The 27,647-nt window shown below is 43.6% G+C and overlaps 1 long non-coding RNA gene across 1 annotated transcript; it reads right to left on the minus strand.

Moving 5' to 3' along the window:
- Nucleotides 1-3,856: 3,856 nt before the first annotated feature.
- Nucleotides 3,857-26,532, minus strand: LOC112585082. Its single transcript, XR_003109435.2, has 3 exons — nt 26,126-26,532; nt 17,204-17,291; nt 3,857-4,665 (listed from the first exon to the last, which is right to left on the minus strand). It is a non-coding gene; the product is annotated as an uncharacterized LOC112585082 (long non-coding RNA).
- Nucleotides 26,533-27,647: the final 1,115 nt, after the last annotated feature.

Below are 27,647 nucleotides of genomic sequence, written 5' to 3' on the forward strand. Positions count from 1 at the left end.
GATCTATGGCAGAGGCTCACGCCAGGCCTCTCCAGGCCTCCTTAGCCAAGACACAAGAGTCTTTTTGCAAAATCTCAGGATAGTTCCGTGATGGAGGGCAAAGGGCTCCAGCAGAACCAATTCAGCAGTGTCCCTTGGTCTTTATTTTTAATTATTTGACTGAAAGAATTCCATAGGGACTTCCCTGGTAGTCCAGTGGTTAAGACTCCTCATTTCCAATGCACAGGACATAGGTTTGATCCCTGGTCTGGAAACTAAGATCTGACATGCTGTGTGGCATGATACTCCTGTCCTCCAAAATAAATAAAAGTGTAAAAAAAAAAAAAAGACTTCCTTGGTGGTTCAGAGAATCTGAGTTAAAGAATCTGCCTGCAATTGCAGGAGAACTGAGTTCAATTCTTGGGTCAGAACTGAGTTCTGGAGAAAGGAATGGTTACTCACTCCAGTATTATTGCCTGGAGAACCCCACGGACAGAGGAGTCTGGTGGGCTATAATCCATGGGGTCACAAAGAGTCAGACATGACTGAGTGACTACACACTTAACTTCAAAAAAGAAAAAAAGAGTTCCATAACTACAGGGAAAGACTTCTTTGGGGTCAGGGTGAACTATTTTTTTTGTCCATTCAGCAAATTCTTACTCAGGAATTACTGTGTGTGTGTATGTGTATGTGTGTGTGTGTGTGTGTATGTATGTTTCTGCCCCAGGTTCTACCATTTTATCTTTGACTTTGGTTCTTGACACAGAGCTCCTAAAAACCCTTGTAATTTTCTGAGTGAGAGAAGCACCTTTTGTTAAGCGGTAGCTCCTGGATGGCTCCAGGGTAGGGATCAGTCACCAGAAGACCAAGCCATGATTAGAAGCTTGGCACCTTCAGCGTCGCCTCCCATTCTCTAGAGAAGAGAGAGGAGCTGGAAAATGGCTTAAGGATCCATCGTGCTGCCATGATGGAGTCTCCATAAAAATCCCCAAAGTACAGGGTTCAGAGAGCTTCCTGTTGGTGAACACATCCCCCGACCAGCATGGTGACACACTCGCCGCCAACTCCTGGGCACAGTAGGTTCCTGGGCTGGGGACCCTTGGGACCTTGTGTACTTCTTCACTTGTACACGCTATCCTTTTTTGTATAGTAAACCAATAAATGTTAGTGTTTTCTTAAGATCTATGGGTCTTTCTAGCATCTGCTCAAATCCAAGAAGGGGAGTGTAGGAATCCTGATTCATAACCAGCCAGTCAGAAGCACAGATGACAACCTGGATTTGCAGCTGGTGACTGGAGTGGGGGATGTCTTGTGGGACTGAGCCTTTGCCCTTTGGGACAGAACAGAACTGAGTTGAATCATAGAACATGCAGTTGGTGTCTGCAGGAGGGCTGGACTATTGTCTGGTGTGGGAAAACCCACACACATCTGGTGTCAGGAGTGAAGAATTGAGAGTAGGAGAAAATAGTGTGGTTTTCCTAAACAACCTGGAATTGCCCTAATCTCTGGGCATACAATATTGCTGAAGCTGAAGCTCCAATAATCTGGCCACCTGATGTAAAGAGACAACTCATTAGAAAGGACCCTGATGCTAGGAAAGATTGAAAGCAAAAGGAAAAGGGGGTGGCAGAGGATGAGATGGTTAGGTAGCATCATTGACTCAGTGAGCATAAATTTGAGCAAACTCCAATAGATAGTAGAGAACAGAGTTGCCTGGTGTGCTGTAGTCCATGGAGTCGAAGAGAGCTGGACATGACTTAGTGACTAAAAAACAATAACTGGGCATACAGTAGTGACCAAGTCAGACAATGTGTTCAGACTCATAGAATTCATAAGAAAATGGCCAGTAACAATTACAGTTTGATAAATACTTTGATGGGTAAACTCCAGGAGATAGTGAAGGACAGGGAAGCCTGGAGTGCTGCAGTTCATGGGGTCGCAAAGAGTCGGACACAACTTAGCGACTGAACAACAACAGCAGCAATGGGCCAAGTCGAGGGTCATGCAAAAATTCCCAAGGAGAGTTTCTGTCCTGGGTTTTTGGTTGGGAAAGGCAAAAAGAAGGAATGATTCATCCAGACCAGGGAAGGTCTCCCTCCTACTGTCTGTTTTCTTCTAGACTGACTTCTTTGAGGTGGTGAATGAACTCCTTTAAGACATATATTTAAGAGAAAATAATACGATGCCTTATTTATTTAAATTTTTGATATATTTTTACTAACCACACAGATCTACTGAAAAGTTGCAAATACAGTAGAAAAAAACTTTGTTCCTGAGCAATTTAAGAGTAAGTTGCCAATCTGATGACCCATCAAAACCAAATACGTCAGCTGGTACTTCTACAAACAAGGACATGCTCCTCCATAACTGCCATCGACCATCAGCATCAGGAAATTAGCTATGACTCATCACCATCACCATACTCTCAGACACCACTTGAGTTTGGTCAGTTGTTCCAAGAATGGCCTTTATGGTGAAAGGATCCAGTTCATGGTCATGTACTGATTGCGTCACATACCCTTCCTCACTGTTTCCTTGACCTTTGTGACCTTGTTATTTTTGAAGAGAATGGGACAGTTGTTTTGTAGACTGTTCCTCCACTTTCATTTGTCTGATGTTTCCTCATTCATCTATGTGTGTGTGCTCAGTTGTGTTCGACTCTTTGCATCCCCAAGGACTGTAATCCGCCAGGCTCTTCTGTCTACAGGATTTTTCCAGGCATGAACACTGGAGTGGGTTGTCATTCCCTTCTTCAGGGGAATCCTCACGACCCAGGGATTGAACCCATATCTCTTAACGTCTCTTACATTATAGCAGGTGGATTCTTTACCACTGCACTACCCAGGAAACCTGATATTTCCTCATGGTTAGATTTAAATTGTGCATCTTTAGTAGACACATCTCAGAGGTGAGATTGTGTTCTTTATGGCATCATCATGTGTGGTGCAGGATTGTGAATTGTTCCATCATTAGATAAAATGGCATTTGCTAGGCTTCTTCACCAGGAAACCACTCTTTTGCTCTCTGTGATTAATATGTATTTTTAAAAATTATGTTTATTTATTTATTTATTTGGCTGTGCCAGGCCCTACTTTGAAGCTGCAGCATGAAAACTCCCAGTTGCAGCATGTGAATCCAGTTCTCTGACCAGGGATGGAACCAGAGATGGAACCAGGGATAGAAGCCAGGCCCCCGCACCCCCTTGCTGGGAGCTTGGAGTCCCAGCCACTGGACCACCAGGGAAGTCTCAATATATATTTTGAGGGAGGAACTGAAAACATCCCATTTCTCATCAAGTCCTTAATTCAGTATGGATTCATGATTTTCTGTTTTATTCAATGGGTTATGTATGTACTCAGTCTCTCAGTTGTGTCTGATTCTCTGTGGCCCTGTGGACTGTAGCCCATCAGGCTCCTTTGTCCATGGGGTTTTCCAGGCAAGAATACTGGAGTGGGTTGCCCAGGGATCAAACCTGAATCTCTTGCATCTCCTGCATTGGCAGGTAGATTCTTTACCCCCTAGTGACACCTGGGAAGCCCTCAATGGGTTGTAATCCATTACAATTCTTTTTATGCTCAAATTGTGTTATATTTGAGCCCTTTCAAGCTGACTTCTGTGTCTTTGTGACATTTCCCTGTCATCCTTTGAACATTTCCATATCTTTTTCTGACACAGATAGATGTTCTAGGTTCGACTTCTACATACCCTGTCCTAGCCCTAGAACCAGCTGCTTCTCCAAGGAGCGTTTAGTGGAGAATGGTACTTAGAAACCAAGATCTGGGCACTAGGTGTGCTCATGGCTATGGAGCTATTGCTGCACCAAGAACCTCTTGGTAGACAGAGCTAGAAAATACATGAATGTGTCAACACACACACATTCATTTCTATGTGTATTTTTATTGACACCTTTGAGTTCACACCAACACCTTCAATTTCAACCCAATATCACAGGGCTCTTTCTCATCTTGTCTATTTCCATATTTGCAATTCCTTTCTCTTACAGTGAGAAACCTAGATCCCATTTTTCTAAGTATATTTACTTATTTGATCCATGCCCTGTATAGAATCAGTCTCCACCCCTCCTCCCCCATGTGGACTTCCTCCCTCTATTGGCTCTGACACCCCATCTGGACCTAGAATATGCACAGAATCCTGAGCTCTGAGTCCCCTCTCTGGGCCACCTCTCCTCACACACACCTCCTTTGCTCTATTGACCTTCATGAATTACAGACTTAATTATTGAGAAAGGGACAAGATGCTAAGAGAAGGAAAAAGGGAGAAAAAAAAAAGGAAAGGAAAGGGGAGACACATGAGGGAGGTCAGGAAGGCCACTTGCAAGCTTTTAGCTTCCGTTTCCTTCGTTGCACCTTTAAAGTACTGTGTTATCTATCATCACATCAGAATTCATGTTTACTTTGCGCAAGTGCTCCTGGTTCAGCAGCCTCTCCATTCCTCTCTCTACTTCCCTATCTGTATCCAAGAATCCATCCATCCTGGTCTCAGCTGCTCGTGGAGTTAGCTCCAGAGTGTGCAGTTCTGGACTATCTGGTTTGTCAGCGTCTTTGAAGAACCAGTTGTCTGAAAAGAATGAAGGATCTTAGCTTCCCTCCAGCAGAGCACGTAGAAGTTAAGCACAGGACATCTGATATCTCAGGTGTAATTCCATGCAATTATGAGATCATATCTCTGAAAGGGAAAAGGCAGTTAAATATATCCTTTAAGGTTTTGTTCTCTTGTTAATATGCGAGTTAGCACCATTTTTTGTTATTCAGATAATTTCGTCATTTAAATAGGTTTTCAATACCTCAGTATTGCTCAGTTCAACTTTCCTAAAACTAATTAAGAATGTCAGAAAAACACAACTCAGTTAATATTAAGAATTTGAAAGTCTAAAGGTACTCCTTAAATTTAAGTATAACATTTCAAGATTCAACCTTCTTTAATTAATCAAGATTTAATGTCTGCTTCCATTAAAATTAATTAATAAACAAAACAAATCCTCAGAACAACTCGAGCTATAACATACTTCAGTTGAAAATTTAATTTTACGTTGCATCTGCCTTGAGAAGTGGTACATCTTAGGGATTTTTAAAATAGAAGTAAGACCAGGACAACTATAGAAAGTTCTAATATAAATGTCCAATCTAATATAAATGATCCTCATGCATGGATTATATGAGCACCTCAGAGCTCAAACGCCTCAAAGATAAGAATTGTCTTACTTAGGGCGACTCAGACCACTGAGATATGCTTCTGTCGGTGTCACAGGAAAATGACAAAGCTGGAATTGTAGTATTCATTTCAAGTAATATGAAATGCCATTTTCTAATGACATCAGAATTCTATTTAAAGCTTTTCAAATTCATCAGATGGTATAACTGGAGATGAAAACCGAACCTCCATAAGCATGCCATCTCTTGGAGTCTGGTTTGTCCAAGCTTTGCACCTCCTTCACATGTACACCCCTCCCCAGGAGCCGTTGGAGCCCTGTGAGCTCACAGATCACAGACCCTAACCACTGTCCCTGAGTTGAGGGAATTTGTCCTAGGATGGTGGCAAGAGGACTTGGTGGGGAGGTGCAGGTGGTAAGTGGTGATAAGGATTGGGAGAGCTTGGAGTAAAGATGTCCAGATTGGGTGGACATCAGGAGGGATTCAGAGGAGAAGGGTTGAAGAGCCAAAAGGCTAAGCTAATTGCCAAAGAAGTCTAAAATGCAATGATGTTACATTCACAAACATAATTCAGTACCTAAAAATACTATAATATCAAAAGGGAGTGAGGAGACTTCAGGGGAGTAATGGTACTGCTCACTATTTTGATTAGAATGATGGTTTCATGGATGTATGAACACACAAAGCTTTTCTAATTGCACACATTTACACAAATTTTTATTTTGGCTGTTCGGGGTCTTAGTTGCAGCCTGTGGGATCTTGGCTCTTCAGTCTTTGTTGAGGCATGCAGGATCTTTAGTTGAGGCATGTGGGATCTAGTTCCCTGATCAGGGATGGAACCTGGGTCCCCTGCATTGGGAGTGTGGAGTCTTAGCTACTGAATCATCAGGGAAGTCCCTAATTGTACACTTCCTAATGTGCACTTTATCTTTTGTCTGTTTTACTTTATGCCTTAAAATGTGTGTGCTAAGTCATTTCAGTCGTGTCCAACTCTTTGTGACCCTATGGACTATAGCCCACCAGTTTCCTCTTTCCACGGGATTCTCCAGACAAGAATACTGGAGTGGGTTGTCATTTCCTCCTCCAGGGGATCTTCCCAACCCAGGGATTGAACCTGAGTCTCTTACATCTCCTGCATAGGCAGGTGGGTTCTTTACTAGCACCACCTGGGAAGCCCTTATGTCTTAACAAAACTCTTTAAAAAATATGGTACACAGTAATGGTAGAAACCTGTACAACCATTGCTAGCTGTGTCAAAATCTGAGCAGGTCAACCTGATATTGAGCTTTCTGTTTGGACCTGGGAAGGGTCTGGACCAGTGATTTATTATAGAAATGAATGCTTTTGCCAAGTCATGGTAGCCTCACTATCTTAACTGCCTTCAGTGAGTTTTTTTCATGGGGGCTGGGAATTAAGCAGAGGGCTCTGATTTGTGTTTTAATTTTAATTAGTCCTTGCATGCAGGTTTCGGGGAAGAAAAAAATGTTTCCTCCACCCTCTTAGGTTCTGTGCTGAGGGACTTAGAATTAAACGAAAAAAGATAGTTTAAGGGGGGCAGAATATGCAAGTTTTAAACACATTTACATAAATGAGAGTTCACATTAACAAAGTGGAACTCAAAGAATCAGTAGATTTGGGGATATCATAAAAGATATCATTTTTAACCAAGGAAGGAGAGTTTGGGCTTCAAGAGATGATAAATCCTGGGGAAGAAGTAGAAAATACATGGGGGAACTAATGGAAGATAAAGGTTCTTATAGTTAGGGCTGTTGCTTGTTTGTTGAAATACTGATTTATTTATTTGGCTGTTACCAGGTCTTTCTAGGTGGTGCAGCTGGTAAAGAATCCTCCTGCCAATTCAGGAGACACAAGAGATTCTGGTTCGATCCCTGGGTTGGGAAGATCCCCTGGAGGAGGAAATGGCAACCTATTCCAGTATTCTTGCCTGGAAAATCCCATGGACAAAGGAGCCTGTCGGGCTACAGTCCATGGGCTTGCAAAGATTCAGATATGACTGAGCCCAGCATGCACACACACACACACACACACACACCCCAGGTCTTGGTTTCAGCATGTGGGGTTCCCTGAACGGGTATCAGACTCATGCCTCCTGCATTGGGAGCACAGAGTCTTAGACACTGGGCTGCTGGGGTAGTCCCCAGTCAGGTCTGACACCACCTTGGCTTGGTGTCATTCTTCGTCTCTGTCATGAGTTCTCTCCTCTTCTGGTACAGGGGTGGGGTGGGACCGTGGGATTTGGGGAGTGCGAGTGGGGACAGAGGACACTTTCACACTTGCAAATGTGTGCCCTGATCTTAGGCAGTTAAGGGGAGAGCAGAGAGCTTCTCCTACATTTGCTGATTCTCAGGTGCTTTCAACTCAAAATAATTCTTATGCCAAAGAGGAAGATTTTGGGGTGGTGAATTCTTATCTCCTTCCCAGGGAAGACCACCAGGAACTGAACCTTTTAGATTTTGTGCCTCAGCTCCCCACCCATGTTATTGTCACTTGATCGTGGGACAGAGAGTTACAGGAGCCTCATGCCAGCCTCGAGGACAGAGCAGGTGCTTCCTCTGGGGTTAGCATTTTGCATCTTGACTATCTCCTTGTCTGTGTCTCTGAGTCTGCATCCTGCTCCCTCCGTCTTGCCTGGGGCACCCTGTTTTGTCTGACTTTCCAACTTCCTCCCTCCTTGCTCTCACATCCTGAGCTAGGGCTCCAGGAATGGCTTTTATCACTTTAAAAACATTGTGCAGTATTTTCTCTCTTGACGTTGTTTCTGTCAGATGCACATTGTATCTGACTTCACTGACTTGATGCACTCTACAAACACTGAGAATTTAGTTTTCCAAGAAAAAAAATCTATTTTCTTCTGTTTAATATTGTCCATATAACATTTTTTTTTAGTTTTATTTTTTTATTTTTTTTAAATTTTATTTTATTTTTAGACTTTACATAACTGTATTAGTTTTGCCAAATATCAAAATGAATCATTTTGATATTTGGCATATAACATTTTTGTACTTAAATAATATCCCCTTCCCCCTTTTTTTAAAGAAGGAGCTTGGCTCAAAAACCTCAAAAGCTGTGGCCACCAACTGAGATCCTAAAATGACCTAGAAGTGGAGCTGGGTCAGCGTGAAACAAAATAAACCCCTTTCCAAGAAGTTCAGCCTTGGAGAAGAGCGTTCGTGAACAAAACCGCAGGCCCCTTGCCATCCTCCGCCTTTCTGCTTTGGTTGGCTGCAGTCCTGTCATCTTCCCTCCTAACCAAAACGATGCCTCTGAGACGATGCGGATTTTTACATTTTTTCCTTAAAAAAAAAAAAAGTTCTATATCTCAAATATTTAAGAATTCAGTATAGAATGTACCTTTGAAAAAGTACATACTGATGTCTGAAACACAGTCCTCCAACCACCATTAAAAAAGATTCAATATCTGACACACGTCTCAGAGTTCCAAGGTCACAGATTTCTTAAACTTTGTAAGAACAGCCAGACCAGCTCACACATGCTAAAATGTATTATAAAGGGTTTAAAAGGAATAGGAAGACTTAAGTGGTTTTCTTTGCTTTTCTGGGATGTGAATGTGTTCATCAGATTCTTGCCCCTCTTAGTTTTTTTTCTCTTTCTTTTTAATCCTTAAGAAGAATTGAAGAATTGGCCAGCTCTCACCCAACCCTGCCAACCACCCCATTTTATACTTTTGTAGTCCGGGAAGGGGGGTCTTTGGGAGGGTTTTCAGGGTCTTTTCCATTTCCTTAACTCCCCCTTCCACCCCAAATTTTATCATGAGCACTTTCAAGCAAACCAGATACACACAGTGAATAAAGCAAGGCCCAGTTGGTTCAGTTCAGTTGCTCAGTCATGTCTGACTCTGCGACCCCAAGGACTGCAGCATGCTAGGCTTCCCTGCCCATCACCAACTCCCCAAGCTTGCTCAAATTCATGTCCATTGAAAAGGTGATGACATCCAACCATCTCATCCTCTGTTGTCCCTTTCTCCTTCTGCCTTCAATCTTTCCCAGCATCAGGGTCTTTTCCAATGAGTCACTTCTTTGCATCAGGTGGCCAAAGTATTGGAGCTTCAGCTTCAGCACCAGTCCTTTCAATGAATATTCAGGCCCCTCATCCAGTTTATTAATCAATGCTGTTTCTCAATGCTGTTTCATCATCCTGCACACAGGACATAATTTTACCCATTAACACTTCAGTGCTCCTGGGACAGAAGAAGACTTTTTCTGTGGTTTTTGTTCGGTCACAAGTTCAGTTCAGTCACTCAGTCATGTCTGACTCTTTGCGACCCCATGAATCACAGCATGCCAGGCCTCCCTGTCCATCACCAACTCCTGGAGTTCACTCAGACTCACGTCCATTGAGTCAGTGATGCCATCCAGCCATCTCATCCTCTGTCGTCCCCTTCTCCTCCTGCCCCCAATCCCTCCCAGCATCAGAGTCTTTTTCAGTGAGTCAACTCTTCCCATGAGGTGGCCAAAGTACTGGAGTTTCAGCTTCAGCATCATTCCTTCCAAAGAAATCCCAAGGCTGATCTCCTTCAGAATGGACTGGCTGGATCTCCTTGCAGTCCAAGGGATTCTCAAGAGTCTCCTCCAACACCACAGTTCAAAAGCATCAATTCTTCGGCGCTCAGCCTTCTTCACAGTCCAACTCTCACATCCATACATGACCACTGGAAAAACCATAACCTTGACTAGATGGACCTTTGTTGGCAAAGTAATGTCTCTGCTTTTGAATATGCTATCTAGGTTGGTCATAACTTTCCTTCCAAGGAGTAAGCGTCTTTTAATTTCATGGCTGGAGTCACCATCTGCAGTGATTTTGGAGCCCAGAAAAATAAAGTCTGACACTGTTTTAACTGTTTCCCCATCTATTTCCCATGAAGTGATGGGACCAGATGCCATGATCTTAGTTTTCTCAATGTTGAGCTTTAAGTCAACTTTTTCACTCTCTACTTTCACTTTCATCAAGAGGCTTTTGAGTTCCTCTTCACTTTCTGCCATAAGGGTGGTGTCATCTGCATATCTGAGGTTATTGATATTTCTCCCGGCAATCTTGAATCCAGCTTGTGTTTCTTCCAGTCCAGCATTTCTCATGATGTACTCTGCATAGAAGTTAAATAAGCAGGGTGACAATATACAGCCTTGACGTACTCCTTTTCCTATTTGGAACCAGTCTGTTGTTCAGTCACAAAGTCATGTCCAATTCTTTGTGACCCCCATGGACTACAGCATGCCAGGCTTCCCTGTCTCTTGGAGTTTGCTTAAATTCATGTTCATTGAGTCAGTAATGCTATCTAACCATCTCATCCTCTGCTGTCCCCTTCTCCTTTTGTCTTCAATCTTTCCCAGCATCAGGATATTTTCCAGTGAGTTGGCTCTTCGCATCAGGTGGCCAAAGTATTGGAGCTTCAGCTTCAGCATCAGTCTTTCCAATGAACATTCAGTGTTGATTTCCTTTAGGATTGACTGGTTTGATCTCCTTTCTATCCAAGGGACTCTCAAGAGTCTTCTCCAGCATCATAACTCAAAAGCATCAGTTCTTCTGTGTTCAGTCTTTCTGAGGGCAACACCATTATCAACCTAACACAATTAACAAAATACCTGTAAAATAGTAAAAAGCAAGAGAGTTCCAGAAAAACATCTACTTCTGCTTTATTGACTATGCCAAAGCCTTTGACTGTGTGAACCACAACAAACTCTGGAAAATTCTTAAAGACACGCGAATACCAGATCACTTGACCTACCTCTTTAGAAATCTGTACACAGGTCAGGAAGCAACAGTTAGAACTGGACATGGAACAACAGACTGGTTCCAAATCGGGAAAGGAGTACGTCAAGGCTGTATATTGTCACCCTGCTTATTTAACTTCTATGCAGAGTACATCATGAGAAACGCTGGGCTGGAAGAAGCACAAGCTGAAATCAAGATTGCTGTGAGAAATATCAATAACCTCAGAGATGCAGATAACACCACCCTTATGGCAGAAAGCGAAGAAGAACTCAAGAGTCTCTTGATGAAAGTGAAAGAGGAGAGTGAAAAACCTGGTTTAAAACTCAACATTGAGAAAACTAAGATCATGGCATTTGGTCCCATCACTTCATGGCAAATAGATGGGGAGACAGAGCAAACAGTGACAGACTTTATTTTTGGGCTCCAAAATCACTGGGGATGGTGACTGCAGCCACGAAATTAAAAGACACTTGCTCCTTGGAAGAAAAGCTATGACAAACCTAGACAGCATATTAAAAAGCAGAGATATTACTTTGCCAACTTTGCCAAGGTTGGACGGACCCAAAGGTCCGTCTAGTCAAAGCTATGGTTTTTCCAGTAGTTATGTATGGATGTGAAAGTTGTACTATAAAGAAAGTGGAGCGCTAAAGAACTGATGCTTTTGAACTGTGGTGTTGGAGAAGACTCTTGAGGGTCCCTTGGACTGCAAGGAGATCAAACCAGTCCATCTTAAAGGAAATCAGTCCTGAATATTCTTTGGAGGAACTGATGCTGAAGCTGAAACTCCAATACTTTGGCCACCTGATGCGAAGAACTGATTCCTTGGAAAGACCCTGATGCTGGGAAAGATTGAAGGCAGGAGGAGAAGGGGACGACAGAGCATGAGATGGCTGGATGGCATCACCAACTCAATGGACATGAGTTTGAGTAAACTCCAGAAGCTGGCGATGGACAGGGAGGCCTGGTGTGCTGCAGTCCATGGGGTCACAAAGAGTCAGACACGACTGAGCGACTGGATTGAACTGTAAAATAGTAACTGCTTGGGTCAGAGTGAACCACAGCCAAGCATCTGGGGATGGGATCAGGACCACCGTAGGCCGGCAGAGTTGGTGGACTGGGAGAAGTGTTGGGTGGGAACAGAGGAATACAAGCGGGAATCCACTGATTCCTCTGTGCCCCTGTCCTGCATGGCATCATCACAACCTTGGAGAGCCTCTGTCTCCCAAATCTGGTGAGAATTCCTCTCTTGGCCTCTACTAACCCAGAACTACTTCAAGAAAGGGATCTACAGAAATATAGCTCCAGCTTGGCCAGGATGACACAGTACAAACTGCTGCAATCATCTGATACCCAACTGAGTTCAAATTTCCCCCAGGGCCTCAATAATGGGGTTTTACAGTTGATTTGTTCAAAACTGGATCCAAACAATATCCACATATTGCATTTGACTGTTAGATCTCTTATGCTTCTTTCAAGCTGAAATAACCCCCTCCTCCTTTTTTTCCAGAATGTTTGTTTGTTGGAGAACCTGGGTTGTCTGTCCTGTAGAAAGTCCCCACATTTTATGAAGGTTTCTTTAAAAAGTAAAAATAGAGCTTGTGATCCTGCAATCCCACTCCTGGGCATGCATCTGGAGAAAAAGCATGATCCAAAAGGATACACACACCCCACTGTGCATTGCAGCACTGTTTACAATGGCCCAGACACGGAAGCAACCTAAACGTCCATCGACTGAGGAATGGATAAAGAAGATGTGGTACAGATATACAATGGAATATTACTTAGCCATTAAAAAGAATGAAATAATGCCATTTCCAACAACATGAATGGAACTAGAGAGTGCCACACTGAATGAAATAAGTCAGAGAAGGAGAAATATCCTTTGATGTTCCTTATTTGTGGAATCTAAAAATAAATGCTACAAATGAACTTACTTACAACACAGAAAGAGATTCACAGACTAGAGAAGCAAAGTATAGCTGCTGGGGGGAGGGAATAGTTAGGGACTTTGGGAAGGTCATGTACACACTATTATATTTAAAATGGATAACCAACAAAAACCTACTGTATAACACATGGAACTCTGCTCAATGTTATGTGCCAGTGGGAGTGGGAGAGGGTTTTGGGGGAGAATGGATACATGTGTATGTATGGCTGAATCCCTCTGCTGTCCACTTGAAACTATCACAGCATTATTAATCAGCTATACCCCAACACAAAATGTTTTTGGTGTTAAAAAAAAAAGGCTTTCACATTAAAAAAAAATGAATGATATTACAGTAAAACAATGGCCAATCTAATTAAAGTCCCTGATGCCAGGAAAGATTGAAGGTAGGAGGAGAAGGGAGAGACAGAGGATGAGATGATTGGATGGCATCACCGACTTGGTGGATATGAGTTTGAGCAAGCTCTGGGAGTTGGTGATAGACAGGGAAGCCTGATGTGCTGCAGTCCATGGGGTTGCAAAGAATCTACATGACTGAGTGACTGAACTGAACTGAAATGAATATAATTAACTAATGAAAAATATACTGACGCTTCAAAGATAAAATTAAATAAATAAAATGGATAACCAACAAGGACCTATTGTATAGCACATGGAACTCTGCTCAGTATTACATGGCAGCATGGATGGGAGGAGAGTTCGGGGGAGGATAGATACATGTATATGTATATGTATGGCTGAGTCCCCTCACAGTTCACCTGAAACTACCACATTATTAATCAGTTCTACTGCAATACAAAATAAACAGTTAAAAGTTTTGGGGAAAAAAAGAAAATCCCCATATTTGGAATCTGGCTGATCCCATCCTCCTGTGATCATGGTAGTGAGGTCTAGAAGTTTGAGAGGGTTCTGGCTTTCGCTCTTGTTCTGCTTTGGCAAAATGCCCTGAGGTTCCTTAGCTTTTTGACTCCCTCTGAGATCCAGAGCTGTCCCACATCCCAGACTGATAGGGTTGGGAAAGCCAGGAAGCAGTCAGTGGGCTACCCTGCCCTAGGTCAGCTTCCTTTCAGTCATCACTGATCATGAATGGTCTCCTCTAGGGAGCTGGGTAAATTCTACAGATATAATTCTTTCAACCACCCTTGGCCTCACACCATGGGCTCATCTGTTTCCATCTTGGCAATAGTTAGTTCACTGGTTCTTCTTTCAACTGGATGAATATTGTAAGAATGGTGATGCCAATTTCATTTTTGACGCCATCTTGGTATGTTGGTTGGATTAGAATCTAGTGGGAAGAGCCCACACATATGCCTTCTCTATAAGATTAGATTAAAGTCTGTGTTTTTTGAACAAAGGCTATTGAAGCTCATAGGAAGTGGGGCAGCCTTTCCTTCCCAAGGGTGGAAGCAGATGTACCCTAAGACCCCAACATATGAATGAGCTCCATTTTGAGAGTGCATTTGTAGGTCCAACAAATTAGCCTAGATACTCAACTAACACAATCAGCTATATAATTGTTGCCTGAAGCATGCCAGGCTTCCCCATCCTTCACTACCTCCTGGAGTTTGCTCAAACCCATGTCCATTGAGTCAGTGATGCCATCCAGCCATCTTGTCCTCTGTCATCCCCTTTTCCTCCTTGTCTTCAATCTTTCCCAGCATCAGGGTCTTTTCCAGCGAGTCCATTCTTTGCATCAGATGGCCAAAGTATTGGAGCTTCAGCTTCAGCATCAGTCCTTCCAATGAATATTCATGACTGATTTCTTTTGGGATGGACTGGCTTGATTTCCTTGCTGTCCAAGGGACTCTCAAGAGTCTTCTCCAACACCACAATTTGAAAGCATCCGTTCTTCAGCATTCAGCCTTCTTTATGGTCCAACTCTCATAGCCATACATGACTACTGGAAAAATCATAGCTTTGTATGGATCTTTGTTGGCAAAGCGATGTCTTTGCTTTTTAATATGCAGTCTAGGTTTGTCATAGCTTTCCTTCCAAGGAGCAAGCAGCAGCTATATAGTACTATACTGTAATAGGTTTATAATACTTTTCACACAAATAATACATAAAGAGCACAAAAAATAAAGGAAACATTTTTAATCTTACAGTACAGTACCTTGAAAAGTACAATAGTATATAGTCCAACAGCCAGCACACAGCGGCTGCCATCAAGTGAAGAGGCAAGAAGCGTTACTGACTGGGGAGGGATAGGAGGTGGGAGATGGCAGAGCTGAAGGATCATCAGCAGTAAGAGATGGAGGACAAGCTGCAATGTCAGTCACACCTGACACTGGTGGGAAGCATGTTGATATCTTTGGAAGTTCAAAACCTGAAGGTTCGTATGTAGGGGACATACTGTATTCTGAGATACAACTCAGAGTAGCTTCCCAGGGACCAAAGTGGACGCCTCCATGGACTCAAAGTGAAAGTTGCTGAATCATGTCTGGCTCTTTGCAACCCCATGGACAGTACAGTCCATGGACTTCTCCAGGCCAAAATACTGGAATGGGTAGCCTTTCCCTTCTCCAGGGGAACTTACCAACCCAGGGATCGAACCCAGGTCTCCTGCATTGGAGGTGGATTCTTTGCCAGCTGAGTCACCAAGGAAGCCCAAGAATACTGGAGTGGGTAGCTTATCCCTTCTCCAGAGGATCTTCCCAACCCAGGAATCGAACTGGGGTCTCCTGCACTGCAGGTGGATTCTTTACCAACTGTGTAATCAGGGAAACCTGTGGACACAAAGGGGCCCATCAATACAGTCCATGTTTTTTTCTGTGTCCTTGAACTTTTTATACCCTGGGCTCATTATCCTTATTGAAGAAGATCTTGCTCCAGCAATCACGGTGGTGTTCAAGAAAGTGCTTATCAACATTGGACTCTCTTGTTTCTTGAACCAAACTCAGTTTCAGGTCATGTCCTCACTGGGTAAGAGAAACTGAAGTTGGTGCCTGGGTTTCCGTGAGCTCTAGCTCCGGTTCCAGATACCCAACGTTCTAGATACTTTGTTTCCCAGAATTGACCCCAGGACTCTGGATGAATGCTTCTTAAAATGAATGTTTCATGCAGAGTTTGGTGTGAGGCCCATAATCCCAGTGTAAGAAGATTGTATTAATCCTTTGAAGATTTTCATGGAAAAGAAAATAATTAAAATACTTTAGTAAAACAACTGTGGCTGTGTGAGGATGCATCTCTGGGACAGACTTCCAGGACGTTTGAGCACATCTCATTGGTACCTAACAGGTCCACAGTTTTTCTGACAGATAGTATATGTCAATGCGTGCTCAGTCAATCAGTCGTGTCTGACTTTTTTCGACGCTATGGACCGTAGTCCACCAGGTTCCTCTGTCCATGGGATTTTTCAGGCAACAGTACTGGAGTGGGTTGCCATTTCCTACTCCAATATATATCAATATTTGAGCTAAAGCTAATTTCTGCCCAGAATTCTGACTGGAGCAGACAGGGATGGGCTCCTGTGGTTTACACTGGGGTCACTGGTAGAGTTGGCTCAGCTGGTAAAGAACCCACCTGCCAATGCAGGAGACATAAGAGACATGGATTTGATCCCCAGGTCGGGAAGATCCCCTGGTGGGGGAAGGGGGGGCATGGCAACCCACTCCTGTATTCTTGCCTGAAGAATCCCATGGAGAGGAGCCTGGCAGGCTACAGTCCATGGGGTCGCAAAGAGTCAGACACGACTGAGCACGCAGACAGCAGCAGCACTAGTTAGAACTGAATTTAAGCAAAAGGGAATGCATTAGAAGGGCCACACTGGCTCTTAGAAGGGATGTGTGGTGTGGGCCCTGGGTTTGGAACGGAAATGATGCAGTTCCGGTTCTGGTTCTTGGAGACCTGGAAGCATGTCCCTTCAAGCCCTCAGTGGGAGGCCTGAGCCAGGGTTTTCAGTCCCATCAGGTTGCCCTGAAGGGGAAGAAGCAATTCCATAAAAGGAAGTTGGTCGGCCATCAGGATGGCAGGATGATTACAGGGCGACTGAAACCTGACCCAGTCCACTTGCCCGTACCATAGAACAAGAGAACCACGACCAGCTTCCTCTTAGGAAAAAATTTAGTTTCTGGGCTGAAGGGAAAAATGAAAAAAAAAAAAAAAAAAAAAAATCTAAAACCTTGAACCTAAAGGAATGCATTTGCAAAAATCTAACTCCATAAACAATGCCATGAAAGGCCAGAAGGAAGGCTGTCAGATTGGGGTGTTTGTGTTGAATTTCTCAATTTACCACATTCCAAGAGCAGAATTTGTACTCATTGGTGGGGAATGTTTCCAAGGACACCCGGGGTCAAGGAAATGTGGTCGTTTGCATGTTGAAACCCAGAACTGTATGTTTCTACAGCTGCTGTCTTACCAGCTCTCTGGGGGCGCAGGCTTAGTTCATCTTGGCCTAGGGACAGCATGGCTGAATGTCTTCTCTGGTCACAGAAATTACAGGACATCTGAGCAGAGTTAGACAGAGGAGCAGTCAGTGGGCTGGAAAGATGGGCCCTGAGCTCAAGGATCTGAGATATCAGCAAGAGATTTGGGAGGAAGTGAAGTTTGTCATGGTGGATCCAAAGGTTTACATCCTTAAAGACAGCAAAGTGACATGCTTCCATTTCTATTTTTTAAAGTAAAACAATGACTAAACTTAACCTTTGGTTGGTTTTCTCTGAGCCCTGAGTGGTATCAACACCTTGGGCCCTCAGTCTGGTACACATAAATCATTTTCATTTTTAAATTTCTTTTTTTAGAACAGATTTTATCCTACTTTATTTTTTGGCTGTGCTACATGGTATGCAGGGTCTTAGTTCCTGAGCAAGGATAGAACACATGCCCCCACAGTGGAAGCTCCTAGCCACTGGACCATCAAGGAAGTCCCCTTTTTTAAATTTCTAACCATAATGCCTCTTGGATTAAAGAAAGCTTAAGGAACACTGATGATGAAAAATAAAGGCTAAATGGCAAGATGTGTGTGTATGTGCGTGTGTGCACTCAGTTGGGGCTGACTCTTTGCGACCCCATGGACTGTAGCCTGCAGCCTCTTCTGTCCATGCAATTTTCCAGGCAAGAATGCAGGAGTGGGTAGCCATGCCCCTCTCCAGAGGATCTTCCCAACTCAGGGAGTGAACCTACCTCTCTTGTGTCCCCTGCACTGGCAGGTGGATTCTTCACTGCTGCACCACCAGAATGATAAAATTTCCACAAATTGGCTATAATATGGTTTCCCAGCTTTCTTAGTTGTTTTCATCAGATCCAAATTAAAATTTTCGAAAATTAAAAGCTAAAAGTATCAAATTGCCAACATCTGCTGGATCATGGAAAAAGCAAGAGAGTTCCAGAAAAACATCTATTTCTGCTTTCTTGACTATGCCAAAGCTTTTGACTGTGTGGATCACAATAAACTGTGGAAAATTCTGAAAGAGATGGGAATACCAGAACACCTGATCTGCCTCTTGAGAAATTTGTATGCAGGTCAGGAAGCAACAGTTAGAACTGGACATGGAACAACAGACTGGTTCCAAATAGGAAAAGGAGTTCGTCAAGGCTGTATATTGTCACCCTGTTTATTTAACTTATATGCAGAGTACATCATGAGAAACACTGGACTGGAAGAAACACAAGCTGGAATCAAGATTGCCGGGAGAAATATCAATAACCTCAGATATGCAGATGACACCACCCTGATGGCAGAAAGTGAAGAGGAACTCAAAAGCCTCTTGATGAAAGTGAAAGTGGAGAGTGAAAAAGTTGGCTTAAAGCTCAACATTCAGAAAAAGAAGATCATGGCATCTGGTCCCATCACTTCATGGCAAATAGATGGGGAAACAGTGGAAACAGTGTCAGACTTTATTTTGGGGGGCTCCAAAATCACTGCAGATGGTGATTGCAGCCATGAAATTAAAAGATGCTTACTCCTTGGAAGGAAAGTTATGACCAGCCTAGATAGCATATTCAAAAGCAGAGACATTATTTTGCCTACAAAGGTTCATCTAGTCAAGGCTATGGTTTTTCCTGTGGTCATGTATGGATGTGAGAGTTGGACTGTGAAGAAGGCTGAGTGCCAAAGAATTGATGCTTTTGAACTGTGGTGTTGGAGAAGGCTCTTGAGAGTCTCTTGGACTGCAAGGAGATCCAACCAGTCCATTCTGAAGGAGATCAGCCCTGGGATTTCTTTGGAAGGAATGACGCTGAAGCTGAAACTCCAGTACTTTGGCCACCTCATGGGAAGAGTTGACTCATTGAAAAAGACTCTGATGCTGGGAGGGATTGGGGGCAGGAGGAGAAGGGGATGACAGAGGATGAGATGGCTGGATGACATCACTGACTTGATGGACGTGAGTCTCAGTGAACTCCAGGAGTTGGTGATGGACAGGGAGGCCTGGCATACTGCGATTCATGGGGTCACAAAGAGTCAGACACGACTGAGCAACTGATCTGATAGGACAATGATGTCCAATCTTGCTTGTCATTTTTTAGGAATAAAGATTATGTACACCCAGGTTGTGTTTTTGCTGAGGGCGCTTTCAACTGGTAGTCTGGAACCTTCCCATTTGTCATTTAGAAGTAAAAATAGTGTGATTTATCTATAAATAAAAACCTCAGTTATTAAAACCTAGTTTTAAAAATGCAAAAATTTCCAAATAATCTATAAAATCAGTTCTTTTTTTGATGCCATCAATACATACTTTGAATCTACATTTGTCACAAAATATATTGCTTTAAAACTTGCTGATAAATTATACTTTTCCTAAAGGAATTCATTTAGAGTAAATTAAGCATGAGGCTCCAGGTTCAATCCCTGGGACTCTCAGTTGGAACTTAACTTCTTGTGCGGCATTCCCTGGTGGCTCAGACCATAAAGAATCTGCCTTCTAATGCAGGAGACCCGGATTCAATCCCTGGGTTGGGAAGATCCCCTGGAGAAGGTAATGGCAACCCACTCCAGTATTCTTGCCTGGGAAATTCCTTGGACAGAGGAGTCTGGTGGGCTACAGTCCATGAGGTCCCAAAGAGTAGGACATGACTAACACTGAAGAGTATGTCTTTCCTTAAATGTGATAAAGTTTAAATAAACATTTTTAATATAAGTTGAGATTTGGTGATTGTGTTTGAAATTTGCCATTAATCCCCCCACTACCATCCCAGCAACCTAAATAAAAAATAATCTGCAAATGCTAGCATCTTGCTGTGCAAATCCTGCCTGGCAGCTTTGCTGTGTCTCTTCATCTCACTGTCTGCCAGAATGCTGCCCCTCAGGCCCTTCACATGGAAGATCTAAGACTGCCACTCAAACCAGCTCTGGCTGATGGAGGCACAAAGGCACAGGAGGTCCTGTTGTTCAGTCGCTAAGTCGTGTCTGACTCTTTGCAAGCCCATGGACTGCAGCATGCCAGACTCCCCTGTCCTCCACTAATCCCCAGAGTTTGCTCAAACTCATGTCCAGAGGTGGTCCTGAGGGAGCTCAAAAAAATGGGCAGTCTGAGTCATCTGGTCTCAGAATAACTCCAGGACCTGGGTGGAGCTATAATCTGAGCTGAGCTATAATCAGCCTCTTCAGAAGTGCAAGTTCCTATTTTCTCAAAGCTTTTGAGATGAGTTGCCAGGTGGCCTTCTAGAACAAATTTGGAAACTTTGTGCATTGGTCCATGTGCCTCTTCCTTCCATAGCTGCTCCATGCTGGGCTCCCTGATGGCCCCTTGTCTGTGGTCTCAGCTCTACCCCAGGTTCCACGTTCAGGTCCATCAGAACCTTGACCTGTCAGCAGCATCTGGTGTGGACAGTCACTCAGGTGTGATTAGGCAACTTCACGTGACTCATGAATCCTGGGACCAGGCATCCCTAGGAGTCATTGCTCTTGGCCCTTGCATGTGGCAGACACTGGTACTTGCCTGTTTAATAACCATTATCTCCTTTTCTCTAATTGCTGTTGTTATTCAGTCACTCAGTAGTGTCTGACTCTTTGAGACCCCATGGACTGCAGCATGCCAGGTTTCCCTGTCCTTCACTATCTCTGGGAGTTTGCTCAGATTCATGTCCATTGAGTCAGTGATGCTATCTAACCTTATCTCATCCTCTGTATTCCCCTTCTCCTTTTGCCTTCACCTTTCCCTGCACCAGTCTTTGTCAAAGAACTCAGTATTGACCATTCTAGGGTTGTTTCCCATTTGAAGCAAACTGGAAAGGTGAAAACGTGGGTGCATCATGAGCTGACCACAGATTTTTTAAAAATGTCATTTTGAAGTGTCTTCTCCTCTTATTCTACACAACGACAATGAACCATTTCTCAATTGGATCATGATGTGCGAAGAAAAGTGGATTTTATATGAAAACCAGTGATGACCAGCTCATGGTCATCAGAGAAGAAGTTGGACAGAGAAGAAGTTGGACAGAGAAGAAGTTCCAAAGCACTTCCCAAAGCCAAACTTGCACCAGAAAAAGGTCATGGTCACTGTTTGGTAGTCTGCTGTCTGTCTGATCCATTACAGCTTTCTAAATCCCAGCGAGACCATTACACCCGAGAAGTATGCTCAGCAAATCGATGTTGCTGTTGTTGTTGTTCAGTTACTCAGTCATGTCCGACTGTTTGTGACCCCACGGACTGCAGCACACCAGGCTTCCTTGTCTTTCAGCACCTTCTGGAACTTGCTCAAATTCATGTCCATCCAGTCCATGAGGCCATCCAATCATCTCATACTCAGTTGTCCCCTTCTCCTCCTGCCTTCAATCTTTCCCAGCATCAGGGTCTTTTCCAATGAGTTGGTTCTTGGCATCAGGTGGCTAAAGTATTGGGGTCTTCAGCTTCAGCATCAGTTCTTCCAATGAATATTCAGGACTTATTTCCTTTAGAATTGACTGGTTTGATCTCCTTGCAGTCCAAGGGACTCTCAAGAGTCTTCTCCAGCACCACAGTTCAAAAGCAGCAGTTCTTCGGCACTCAGCCTTCTTTATGGTCCAAGTCTCACATCTGTACATGACTACTGGAAAAACCACAGCTTTGCCTAGACGGACCTTTGTCGGCAAAGTGATGTCTCTTCATTCTAATTCACAAATCAATTAGAGGTACCGAAAACTGTAATGCCTGCAGGCAGCAACGGTCAACAGAGAGGGCCCAATTCTTCTCCTTGAGAACACCTGACTGCACATTGCACAATCACCACTTTAAAAGTTGAACAATTTAGACTACGAAGTTTTGCCTCATCTTCCATATTCACCTTACTTCTCACGAACTGACTATCACTTCTTCAAACATCTTGACAACTTTTTGCAAGGAAAACCCTTCACAACCAGCAGGATGCAGAAAATGCTTTCCGACAATTCATTGAATCCCAAAGCATGGATCTTTACACTACAGGAATAAGCAAACTTATTTCTCCTTGGCAAAAATGTGTTGATAATAATGGTTCCTATTTTGATTAATAAAGATGTGTTTCAACCTAGCTTTAATGATTTAAAATTCACTGCCTGAAACCACAATTATCTTGGCAATCTAAATACTTTGTTTTTGTGATACACTGCCGCCTTATCCTCTTCTTCTTTGTTTTCATCTTCCTCCTTGGAACGTGGCCATGAAACTGGAGCTGGAGCAGCCACCTTGAACCATGAGGTAAGAATCCACAAAGCCGAAAGTGACATGCTAAGGATGGTAGAACATAAAGATAAAAGGAGTCTGGAGTGGCATGTTGTGGAGGGTAGGCCTGCTCTAACCTTTGTAGGGCCTGGGCAAAAGTACAAAGAAAGCCTATATATTGTGCCCAATTTTTAAAATTATCAATCAAGTGCACAAACTGTTAAACAAAATATGTTCTATTCTCTTACCTTGACAGTATACTTCATAATGAACTTTAAAAAATATGCATAAAGATACGGCTTTTATATGACTTAAAAGTCAGAAAATTATCCAAGAAACCAAATATTTTGGTGCTCTTTTCAGTTTTCCACTGCAAATTAGTTCATCATGAATTATGACTCAGGATGTACTGGGCCTTGGGATCAGCATTCTGAGCATTAGATATTGTAGAGGGGTGTGGACATAATGACGTTGGATGATGCATGCTGAATGAATCACTCAAGGAACACCAGAACAAAAACTGGCAGTTTTGTTATTGTTTTTTTTTTTTTAATAAAGTAGATTTTATTTTGGGCTTATTTAATGATATGTTAGGCAAGAATACTGGAGTGGGTTGCCATTTCCTTCTCCAGGGTATCTTCCTGACCCAGGGATCAAACCTGGATCTCTCGCATTGCAGGCAGATTTTTTACCATCTAAGCCACCAGGGAATACCCATGATATGATTTACGTTCTTTTAAAAAAAAAATTACCAACCCCTTCTATTCTTGTTAGTTTGGAAGATTTTTTTGGCTTGATCCTAAAGGGTTGCATTTTTTCTCTCTTTGTACATCTTGTGCAGGCTCTGGAAATGGAGCAAAGCTAAATAATTATGAAAACAGTTTCATAAGATAAAGTTTAAAGAAGTTCTTTATAAAGACACATGACGGATGACAGCTTTCCCTTTCCTAAATGGCAGTTGCACAGGTCAAGCAGAAGGCAAACTTAATAGGTAGCTATTATGTCAAACCACAAAGAACTTTGAATTCCGTGGTGGCAGATCCTCTGACCTCAACGCCAACACGCAGAGACTTAAATCTTCTTGCGGTTTCAGATTCAGAAATGCAGTATTTCCATCAACCTCCTCCAATGAGTTATCAAAGGAAAATGCTTCCAGAATCATCAGTGTGAATGCAGCTATGCTTCAGAACAGCGGTTAAATGTTTACAAGGGTTCAGCTGATTTCCAAAAGCATTAATGAGCAGCGAGCAGACATTGGGGCTTTCAGGAGGCAGTTCATATTGATATCCCAGAGTCTGGAAAGCTCCCCCAAGCCTGGGAGATCAGCTTGGCCATGATCCATAGTTTTAATTCTGGAAATTCCAGTTTATTTCTACTTCTGGTCTAGACTAGACACTGGCTACAGTCCCAGACACTCACTTTTTCTATCACTGCTCATTCAGGAAGACAGAACCCACATGTGAGAGGAGGAACTGAATTGTGTCCCCCTGAATCCATAAGTTGGATTTCTAACCCCCAATAAGACTACATTCAGAGACAGGGCCTTTAAGGAAGTCAGGTTAAATGAGGTCACAAGGGTGGGGCCCTAATCCAACAGGACTGGTGTCTTTATAAGAAAAGGAAGAGATACCCTAACTCTCTCCCCATCTTGTGAGCACACAGCCAGAAGGTGGCCATCTGCAAGACAGGAAGGGTGCTCTCACCAGAACCTGACCATGCTGGACCTTGACCTTGGTCCTTCAGCCTCCAGAACTGTGAGAAAATAATTTCTATTGCTGTCTGCCGTGTTGTGTCTTGGCAGCTGGAGCAGACTGCTGCAGTATGATTTGCCCCCAGTTCATTTCTAAGTTAAATGTGGTGCATGAGTGCATGCCAAGTTGCCTCAGGTGTGTCCAACTCTTTGCGACCCCATGGACTATAGACCACCAGGCTCCTCTGTCCATGGGACTCTACAGGCAAGAATACTAAAGTAGATTGCCATGCCCTCCTCCAGGGGATCCTTCCTGACCCAGGGATGGAACCTAGTCTCTTATGTCTCCTGCATCGGTAAGCGGGTTCTTTACCACTAGCACTATCTGGCATGATCCCCTAAATTCTTCCTTCCCAGGATATTGTTTAGGAATTTAGCTGCACAATTTGCTTAAAAATATAGACTATTTTATGTTTGCACTTTGCTTTTTCTGATCCTCTGGCAATTGTTATTTGAATGTGAAAGTAGAATGAAACTTTTAATTTATTTATTTAGGTCATGCAGAAGGATATGTCCTGGGCCAGGCTGCCACCCAGTTGAGACTTCCCCCTGGACTTGGAGGAGAAAGGATTGGGTGAATTATAATGGTAACACCTCTGATAAATGCCTTTTAACTCATCATATGTGATCAAATTGGTACCTCATGTTTACTCTTAGAGGCATATGGCACACATAAAAGTATGTCTATTTCAGAGATGTTAAAAGTGAGGCTTAGGCCAAAATTGTGCAGCTGCTGGTGAGTGCCCAAAACTAGACTCCCTGCTCACATAGGGGAAGATGAATGATTCTGTTGTGTGGTGCTGATTAAAGGGGTTATTGGGGCAGGTCGCCATAATAAACGGAACTATATCATGTCATTTAAAGAGGCTTCATAAGGAGAGAGTCTGGCTGTGCTCCCCTCTCCACTACACCGAGGCCTGCAGTCTGGGTACCACCCACCTCCATCACTTGTGACCTAAAAGCCATCCACTCTTGGCAGCAGATGCTCAGATCCTTTATCTGTTACTCCCTTTCAAAACAAGAAATATTTTCAAAGACATAGACCTATTCGTTATCTCTCTGAGTCATTTCTAAAAAGTGTAAGAAAACTCTTGGTAAAAGAAGTCATTCAATTGGGCTGTGCCCCATGGTTTGTTTTTGAGATGGCAGAAAGTATCTTTTATTCCCCCCTCCATCCACTCCACTGGTGGAAATCTCTCTTAAAATAAGAAGAACACAAAACCAAAACACAAACTCAGTCCTAGTTGAAACAAGAGAGAAACATGCAACTGAGCTGTTAGTGGTGATAAAGGGGCAGGATTGGTGATACAGGGGAGGAGAGCAGGTGGAGGCAAGGAGCCCAAAGCCTGTGGAGTAGAGAGGAGGCCAGGTGAGGAGGGGGCTGGAGATGGGAGCCCTTAAAAAACACCTGCTCACTTCTTTTTAGACTGCACCCTGTGGCATGTGAGATCTTAGTTCCCTGACCTGGGATCAAACCTGTGCCCCCTGTAGTGGAAGTGTGGAGTCTCAACCACTGAATTGCCAAGGTAATCCTTTTTTTCTTCCAACTTGCTCACTTCTGTTTAGGCCAGAGGTTTTTGCCCTGGCTACATCCAATCACCCAAGGGACTTTAAAAATTCCGATGCTCAGGCCTAGCCACAACCCTCCCCCCTCGCCCCTCAACTCACGCCTTCTCTCCAGGATTATGACTTGCATGGCTGGGGACACTGGGGAGAAGGAACTGGACTTCATCATGCTCCCCTCCCTCTCTGCTCCTCAGTCTCTGCCAGCCTGCGGAGAGCAGGTGTCCCATCAGTCTCGCCCATCTGGGGAGGCTGCCGCTTTCCGGCACAGCTGGGTGGGTGCACTTAATTCTAGGGTGTAGAGGGAGGATGCGCCCTTGGCTGGCTGACAAGGAGCCACCTCCTCCAAACAGGCCTGGCAGTGAGAAAGCTGTTGTTCTGACCTCCATCTCTCTTACTCCAGCACCTACCTTTCAGCTGGCTCTGTATACTTTCTCAGGAAGCTGCTGGAAGATGTGGTCCACGAAGGGGAGGGAGGAACCTGAATAGCCAAGAACGAGGAAGAGGAAGTCCCAGGAAGGCGGGCTTAGAGGAGCAAAGGGAATTTCCAGGGTGGTGGTGAGGGGAAGTCCAAGGACAAATTTATGGCACCTGCTGGCAGAGGGGAACGAAGTTTAGCCACAATCGGTGAGCCTGGGTTCCAGGAAGGAGCCTCTTGGAGACAAAAATGGAACCAACTGATTATCAGCTGGGAAGAAGGAAAGTTAAGGGATGAGGGGAGAAAGTACAGATATGAATAAAACAAAGGAAATCCAAAATATAAGGCAAGTATTTTTAAAAAGGGAAAGGGACTTGCCTTGCAGTCTAGTGATTAAGACTACACTTCCAATGCAGGGGGTGCAGGTTTGGTCCCTAATCAGGCAACAGTGATCCTGCATGCTGTGTGGCCAAAAAAAGAAGAAAGGAAGAAAATAAGGAAACTATTAATTTTGAGACAAACAAGAAGTTGCAAAAGAAACTATAATCATAGTTTATTACTTGACTCAGCAGTGAACAATGTTTCACATGGTCTTAATAGTATAGATTTTAAAGACTGATTTAACCAAAAGTTAATGCTGTACCTATAATTGGGTGTCAAAGTACTAAATTCTCAGCTACCATAACGGGAAGACAGTAGATGGTATCTAAGTTGGATTAGTCAAGACAGAGTTGTAAATCAACTGTGAAAGAATGAAAGTGTTAGTCGTTCAGTCGTGTCTAACTCTTCGGGACGACGTGGACTGTAGCCTGCCAGACTCCTCACTCCATGACATTCTCTAGGCAAGAATACTGGAGTTGGTAGTCATTTCCTTCTTTCTGACCCAGTGATTGAATCTGCATCTTTTATGTCTGCTGCATTGGCGGGTGAGTTCTTTACCGTTAGGGCCACCTGGAAGCCTATAGAAGTGTGTGTGTGTGTGTGTGTGTGTGTGTGTGTGTTAGTTGCTCAGTTGTGTCTGATTCTGTGGCTCTAGGGACTGTAGCCTGCCAGGCGCCTGGGTCTATGGAATTTTCCAGGCATGAATACTGGAATGGGTTGCCATTTCCTCCTTCAGGGGATTTTCCCAAACCAGGGATCGAACCTGCACCTCTTAAGTCTTCTGCATTGGCAGATATGTTCTTTACCACTAGCGCCAACTGGGAAGCATTGTAACAACACGCTAAATCGCTTCAGTTCAGCTCAGTTCAGTCGCTCAGTCATGTCCGACTCTTTGCCACCACATGAATCGCAGCACGCCAGGCCTCCCTGTGAAACTCCTGGAGTTCACTCAGACTCACATCCATCAAGTCAGTGATGTCATCCAGCCATCTCATCCTCTGTCGTCCCCTTCTCCTCCTGCCCCCAATCCCTCCCAGCATCAGAGTCTTTTCCAATGAGTCAGCTCTTAGCATGAGGTGGCCAAAGTGTTAGTCGTTCAGTCATGTCCAATTCTTTGAGACCCCATGGGCTGT

This window comes from Bubalus bubalis, chromosome 5 (genome assembly GCF_019923935.1).
Source record: "Bubalus bubalis isolate 160015118507 breed Murrah chromosome 5, NDDB_SH_1, whole genome shotgun sequence".
NCBI lineage: Eukaryota > Metazoa > Chordata > Mammalia > Artiodactyla > Bovidae > Bubalus > Bubalus bubalis.